We start from the raw sequence: 7751 nt of genomic DNA, 5'->3' as shown, positions 1-7751 counted from the left end.
CTCAGACAGGTAACTAAAAACCTGAATTCTACCATAGACAGCTTTCTTTCCTCTGGACTAGATAATGCCCCCACACAATTTCAAACCTGATTCCTGAAATGTACTGTGAACTCAACCATATCTGCCATTGGCCATGAGACCTGAGATAGGTCACTTCTCCTCACTATGTTCTGTTGTCTGAAGCAATGTCTTCCATCAGTTCTGGTAGTCCACGAACCTGAGATTTGACTGGGTTCTTCCTGTTGACAAAAGTACAGAATCCAATCTATGGTCTGAAGACTCCAGCTCCAAGTACAGAAGCCATCTTTGGACCCATAAAATCACTTTACTGCCATAATTTCATACACTGATATTCGGAAGAACAAGTTTCTGTTTGGAAAAGTCTGTTCATTGCCAACCATAAACTTTGAAAGCAGATAAAGAAGATAATCTACACGAACTAAAGGTTACTTTGAGTCAAGCACTCTGCGTAGTGTACCCATGATTTCATTTAGTCCTTCCTCACAGTCCTGCAAGTTCAGCCTGATTGTTCCTGTTTTACAAATTGCAGAAACTGAGGCTGTCAGCAGGCAAAAATTGCATTCAAAGTCATACAGGTTACAAGTGAAAGTCAGGTTCAAGCCAAGTCCCCCTGACACCAAGGTGACATTCTTGCTACTACAACAGGAATAAAATAAAACTAAGGCTTTGCAGAATGTAATTAGCAATTAGATCAACAGCATCCTGTGGGGACCCAGTCAGTCAGTCGGTTCAGTTGCTCAGTCATGTCTGACCCCATGGACTGCAGCCCACCAGGCCTCCCCATCCATCACCAACTCCCAGAGCTTGCTCAAACTCATGTCCATCGAGACAGTGATGCCATCCAACCATCTCATCCTCTGTCGTCCCCTTCTCCTCCTGCCTTCAATCTTGCCCAGCATCAGGGTCTTTTCCAATGAGTCAGTTCTTCACATCAGGTGGCCATATTGGAGCTTCAGCTTCAGCATCAGTCCTTCCAATGAATATTTAGGACTGATTTCCTTTAGGATGGACTGGTTTGATTTCCTTGCAATCCAAAGACTTTTAAGAGTCTTCTCCAACACCACAGTTCAAAAGCATCAGTTCTTCAGTGATCAGCTTTCTTTATGGTCCCACTCTCAAATCCATACAGGACTACTGGAAAAACCATAGATTTGACTAGACAGACCTTTGTCAGCAAAGTAATACCTCTGCTTTTTAAATTGGTATCTAGTTTGGTCATAGCTTTTCTTCCAAGGAGCACGTGTCTTTTAATTTCATGGCTGCAGTCACTATCTGCAATGATCCTGGAGCCCAAGAAAATAAAGTCAGCCACTGTTTCCACTGTTTCCCCATCTATTTGTCATGAAGTGATGGGACTGGATGTCATGATCTTAGGTTTTTGAATGTTGAATTTCAAGCCAGCTTTTTCACCCTGGGGACCCAAGATGTATCCAATTGTTCTTTCAGCCTCACCCAGTTCTGCAAGATGACAATTTATCTCCTTTCACTTGACCACAGAAATAGAAAAATAAACATTTCCTCACATCTGTATTAGGAGCTGATGATAAGTGGTTATGCAACTAATAACACATAGATTTTGCCTCCCATATCTCAACCTATCTCATAGTTTGGTTAGATTAAGAGATGATTCAGAAACATTTTTGAAAAGTATACATTAAAAAACTCCAGTGTTCCCATTAACAATCAAAAATCTGTTAATAACTTAAGAACAAATTAGGAAATTTCCTACTGGTCCAGTGGCTAACACTGTGCTCCCAGTGCAGAAGGGCCAGGGTTCAACTCCTGGTCAGCAAACTAGATCCCGCATGTCATAACTAAAAAGATTGTGCATGCTGCAATGCAAATTGAAGACCCCATGTGTTGCAACTAAGACCCAGCACCGCCAAGTAAATAAATATTAAAAATAAACACTTTTATTAAAAAAGAATAAATTAATACTTTGTGTTTTCCTGCTACATTCCAAGAGTTTCTAGATTAAATCTTCATTGCAGAAGTACTACCAGCAATTCTAAGCTCATTTGTCTTGAAACTTGATGACGATCAGGAAAAAAAAAAAAACCAATAAAGGAAAATCTCGAAGAATCAAAACCCCTGACCTGGGTACATGATTCTGTGGTTTACAAAGTCCCATCAGGCCTCTTATCTCATTTGAGTCTCTCCCAACACTTTATGAGGTAAAATGGTCAGGAATTCATGATCCCTGATACACTTTCATTCAGTCCAATATATTAATTGAGAGCCTGTTGTATGCCAGGTTCTCTGTTAAAGACAATGACCTAAATACACATAATTCCTGCCCCATGGAGCTCCTGGTCTAGTCATCATACAGACATTACACAAACTGATACATGAATGAGAGCCTGGAAATTATGAAATTCACTCACTGGCAAAAGCTAGCAACAGCTAGTAAGTACTGAAGCCAAAGCTCAAATCCCCAGTCTTCTTTCATCAAGATTTCCGATTTTATTTATGGGGTCATTTAACCTATCAGAGTCTCAATCTTCTCATCTGTAAAATGGGATGATGATGGTACCTAGCTTATCTGGTCACCACCAGGGTGAAAAGAGATAACGTACAAATACAGTGTGCTGCTGCTGCTGCTAAGTCGCTTCAGTCGTGTCCAACCCTGTGCGACCCCATAGACGGCAGCCCACCAGGCTCCGCCATCCCTGGGATTCTCCAGGCAAGAGCACTGGAGTGTGTTGCCATTTCCTTCTCCAACCCATAAAAGTGAAAAGCAAAAGTGAAGTCGCTCAGTCGTGTCTGACTCTTAGCAACCCCAGGGACTGCAGCCTACCAGGCTCCTCCCTCCATGGGATTTTCCAGGCAAGAATACTGGAGAGGGGTGCCACTGCCTTCTCCAAAATAGTGTGAGTGGGCACTTACTCTGGAGCACACAGGAAGTGCTCCCTTCTTCTGCCCCTACTTTCCTCCTTTCTTTCCAAGTTCATCTTTGATGAGAAGGCTTCTCTGCCTACCTTATCCCTCATCTACTGGGCTATCTACTCTGAACCATAATAGATTGTGCCCTCTATTTCACTCCTATAAGAGTCTTAAAATTAGTTATTTTATTGTTTTCTTCTCTTTCTAATTATAAAAGCAATACACACTCGTTGCAGAAAAATATGTAATAATACTGATAAGGCCAAAAAAAAAGGAAGACAAAAGTGAACTAATTGCCTTAAACTCAGAGATAACCACTCTGGGTATATGTATTTTATGCATGTACTTCCAGATCTTTCTCTAAGCATATTTTCATTAAAAATTTTATAGCCATTTTATAATATGCTTTCTCCACTAAGTGCTATATCATAAACATCTTTCTATTCAAATAAATATGCTTTTGCATTATTTATATCAGTCCATTGCATAGATGGAATCTATTCTATTGCATGGATGCATTTTCTTAATCAGTCTCATATATTTGCATATTTATGTTGTTTACAACCAGTGTTGCGATGAATATCAATCCTCACAGCTATTTTTTTTGTTTGCTTTTTTGCATGTTCTGAATATTTCCTTAGTACCCACTCATCCCTTTTAACACAAAGCCTTGTTCTGATCATAAGTTCCATTAAGTTGGCATGTATCTATGTCTTGAAAAGCTTAAAATCTTTCTCAAGGTCTGCAATCAGTCTTTAAAATTTGAAATTTCTCATTAAGCTTAGCCTGAAGAGCCTGTCTATCCCATAGTGTTTCTTTGAGGGTCCAGGACTGTGCTGTTCCCTATGGGAGCCATTAGCACGTGTGTGACTATCTAAATTTTCAAAAATTAAAGTTAGATTAAAAACATAGTCACTCGGCCACACTTGACACATTTCAAACACTCAAGAGCCACATGTAACGGGGCCTGCCATATTGGATGGTAGACAGAGAACATCTCAGAAATCCTTCATCACAGGAAGTTTACTGGATAGCCCTGGTCTCGTGGAATATGGTGATGAAAATTTGCTTTAAAACAAAACAAAACAAAAAAAAAGATTGAAGCAGTTACTTTTGTTCTCCCATCCAACTCTCCTCAAGGCAGCCCTCAAGAAAATCCAAGACATAGATCCAAACATCTGTTATCTCTCTTCTGTCATAAGTCTTTGGCTGGACTCCCCTGGCCTCAGGATAAAGCCTGTGGTGTTCCTAACAACTCTCTCATCTGCCCTCTCCCCCTTCTCCACCCCCCAAACTGAATGACTGGCATTTTCCAGAACATTCCATGCCCTTTCACACACCTGTGCTGAAGCCAATCATGACCTCTGCTTGGAAGAGCTTCCCTTTCTTGTATCTATGCTTCTATCTAGCTAAATTTCACTCGTCCTTTAGGACTTGGTTTAAGCTTAGGCTTCCCCTGCCAAGTCTTTTCAGGTAAAGAAGCTAGAAAAGGCCTCAGGCAGGAGTTTTAGCACTGTGGTCACAAAATCACACATTCTTGTAAAGTTGGTAAAAAGAAGATATTTTCTCTGAATCAGTTAGGAAACACTTCCCTCCTATTATTCTTTCTAGCATGTCAATCGCATTGCCGAGGCTGCCAACCTTTGCAGAATAGCTTTGGGTAGCGTCGCTTAATCTGCAAAACGGAAAGACATTTTGTATCAAGCAAGTCAGAAAGGAAAGACTCCTGATGCGAATACATGTAAAGGTGGCTTCTGTCATCTTTACACATTAAATTATGGGAAGTTCAGATAAAAAAATGGAATATGGAAGTACTACTCAGCCATAAAAAAGAACAAAACATGCCTTTTGTAGCAACATGGATGCAACTAGAGACTATAATACTAAGGGAAGTAAGTCAGAAAGAGAAATAGCATATGATATCACCTATACATGGAATCTAAAATATGACACAAATGAGTCTATCTACAAAACAGAAACACACTCACAGACAGTGGGATCAGACCTGTGGTGGCCAAGGGCAGGGAGGAAATGAGAGGGATGGGCCAGCTGGGAAGAGGTGTTCTCCCCTGGGAAGAGGTGAATAATAATATTACAGGCTGGTTGTAATGATTAATAAGTGAATTTAGGCCAAGCATTAAACACAGAACCATCTGGCCCAGGTAACAGAGTTAGCTAATACTATAACAATTTCATAGGAGTGCCATTTAATAATCCATAAACCAGAGAATTCAATTTCAGTATTAAAAAAATAACATGAGTATGAAAAAAGAAAATTGTTGCTTCCAAGAAAACTTTGTTGAATTCTTTATGAAAATTTGATAAAGTCATGATTTTTAAAAACTTTTGTTGAATTAATTATGGACTAACCAACCATAACATTTAGAGAAGGCAATGGCACCCCACTCCAATACTCTTGCCTGGAAAATCCCATGGACGGAGGAGCCTGGTAGGCTGCAGTCCATGGGGTCGCTAAGAGTCGGGCAGGACTGAGCGACTTTACTTTCACTTTTCATTTTCATGCATTGGAGAAGGAAATGGCAACCCACTCCAGTGTTCTTGCCTGGAGAATCCCAGGGACGGGGGAGCCTGGTGTGCTGCCGTCTCTGGGGTCGCACAGAGTCGGACACGACTGAAGTGAATTAGTAGCAGCAGCAGCAACCAACCATAGCATTAGGCAGGGAAAACACCGTAAAAAGTTTGAGGTCTGAAATAAAATTACTTTGAAAGTTTCTTTAAGCTCTTCATCTACTTTAAAAAAAAAATAGAACTAGAAACTGGGGTGATGTTGGGTGTCTATTTTCTTTCTTTGCAAGAAAGATAAAAACCAATTCACAAATGGGTGATTGAATATACAGACATAAGTTTTAAGTAAAAACAAACAAAAAGTTTTAATTATATATGTATTTTTTAAAATAATTCCCTTCCTTTAAAATCTTTTTTGATTAACTGATCAAATATAGGTCCAGCTCAGGTTAAAGACAGGACTTCTAAAATAGATACTCAAACTATTTAATGACTAAATGAACAGCGATGCATAAGTGAATGATGAAATAAATGGCTAAATAAAGTGGCCATTTCTCTTAGTAATTGACCTGTTTTACATATACACTGCTAATCAGGGTAAAAACGCTTGTCCTTTTGTTACTAGCCTGATGGCTTGTTAGACCTTAGAAGCAAACAAATGTGGGACAGCTTCTTGGGGTTTTCTCTTTCAAGTTCCCTAAAGCTCTTCTTTTCTCTACCATCATTTCTCCATTTTTTTCACCTGCTTGGATGGATGAAAGAATCTTAGTGAAATAAAAAGCTCAATGAGGTGAAAACCCTCATAAACACTCCCATTAAGGAGTTTACTGAAGGGGCTTGCATCCTTGTCACTTAGATGGCCATATTTTATTCCTCCCAAGGAAACTGGACACTCTTAATCCAAAAAGAACGCAATGAGAATCAAAGAGAAAAAGGAGGGTCAGGTTGCAATCCTTTCATTTTCCAAAGAGGATTCATGGGGGAGGGATAGGAAGAAATTTATAACTAGCTATTCTAGAGCCTTCTGAGCACAGAAGTTAAATCATTCTAACTTCTGCCTGACTTGCTCGACCTCAACCTGATGAACAAAGCAAGATTCAGTGTGAAAGGGGAAATCTGGGAGAAATGGAAAATAAAAGAACAGAAGAATAAATAATGAATTTAGAGTATACCTTTACATGTAACATGTAGATAGACTGCACAAAAGGATGCTTTCTCTGCTGGATGATGCAATGCAAAGAAGGAAAAGAATCTGGGGTGTGGAAGTGGACAGATTCAAATCCTGCCTAGGTCATTGAGTGACCCTGTCACCCTAAGGCAGGTTATTTAGCCTCTTTGAGACTTGGTTTCTTCATCTGCTAAATGAAGACAGTAACACCTATTGGCCAAAAAAATGTGTGGATTATGTAAAAAAAAAAAAAACACAAAATACTAAATATAAAATTATGTGGCACAGTGCCTATCTCAAAATAAGTCTGATTTATGGATTTAAAGTAAGGGGTTTTACAAACTTAGAGCTACCAAAGAGGGGAAGGGAGGGAGGGATAAATTAGGAGGTTGGGATTAACAGATATACACTGCTGCTGCTGCTACTGCTAAGTTGCTTCAGTTGTGTCCGACTCTGTGCGACCCCATAGACAGCAGCCCACTAGGCTCCTCTGTCCCTGGGATTCTCCAGGCAAGAATACTGGAGTGTGTTGCCATTTCCTTCTCCAATGCATGAAAGTGAAAAGTGAAAGTGAAGTCGCTCAGTCCTGCCCGACTCTTAGCGACCCCATGGACTGCAGCCTACCAGGCTCCTCCGTCCATGGGATTTTCCAGGCAAGAGTACTGAAGTGGGGTGCCATTGCCTTCTCCAAGATACACACTATTGTATATAAAATAGATAAACAACAAGGACCTCCTGTATAGCTCAGGGAACTCTACTCAAAACTCATAATAGGGACTTCCCTGGTGGTCCACTGGCTAAGTCAAGCGCTCCCAATGCAGGGGACCTGGGTTCTATCCCTGGTCAGGAAACTAGATTCCAAACACTGCGACTAAACAGATCCTTCACGAGGCACCTAAAAGATCTAAGATCCCACATGCCGCAACTAATATTTGGAGCAGCCAAATAAATAAAAATATTTTTAAAGGGGGGCGGGGCGGGGACTAGGTAGATAAAAGCAGGGGTGGACACAAAAGGGCACCCACAGAGATGAATGGCTACAGTCTCAGGGGATAGAAGCCCGGATTAGAACAGAAACACCCACTGAAGCAACTGAGCCTCCGTTTTTGAGAAGCATAAACAGCAGCAAGAACCGCAGCGGTTCAGCCAAGCC

This window comes from Bison bison, unplaced genomic scaffold, assembly GCF_000754665.1.
Source record: "Bison bison bison isolate TAMUID 2011002044 unplaced genomic scaffold, Bison_UMD1.0 scf7180017864199, whole genome shotgun sequence".
NCBI lineage: Eukaryota > Metazoa > Chordata > Mammalia > Artiodactyla > Bovidae > Bison > Bison bison.
This window is presented reverse-complemented; position numbering follows the sequence as displayed.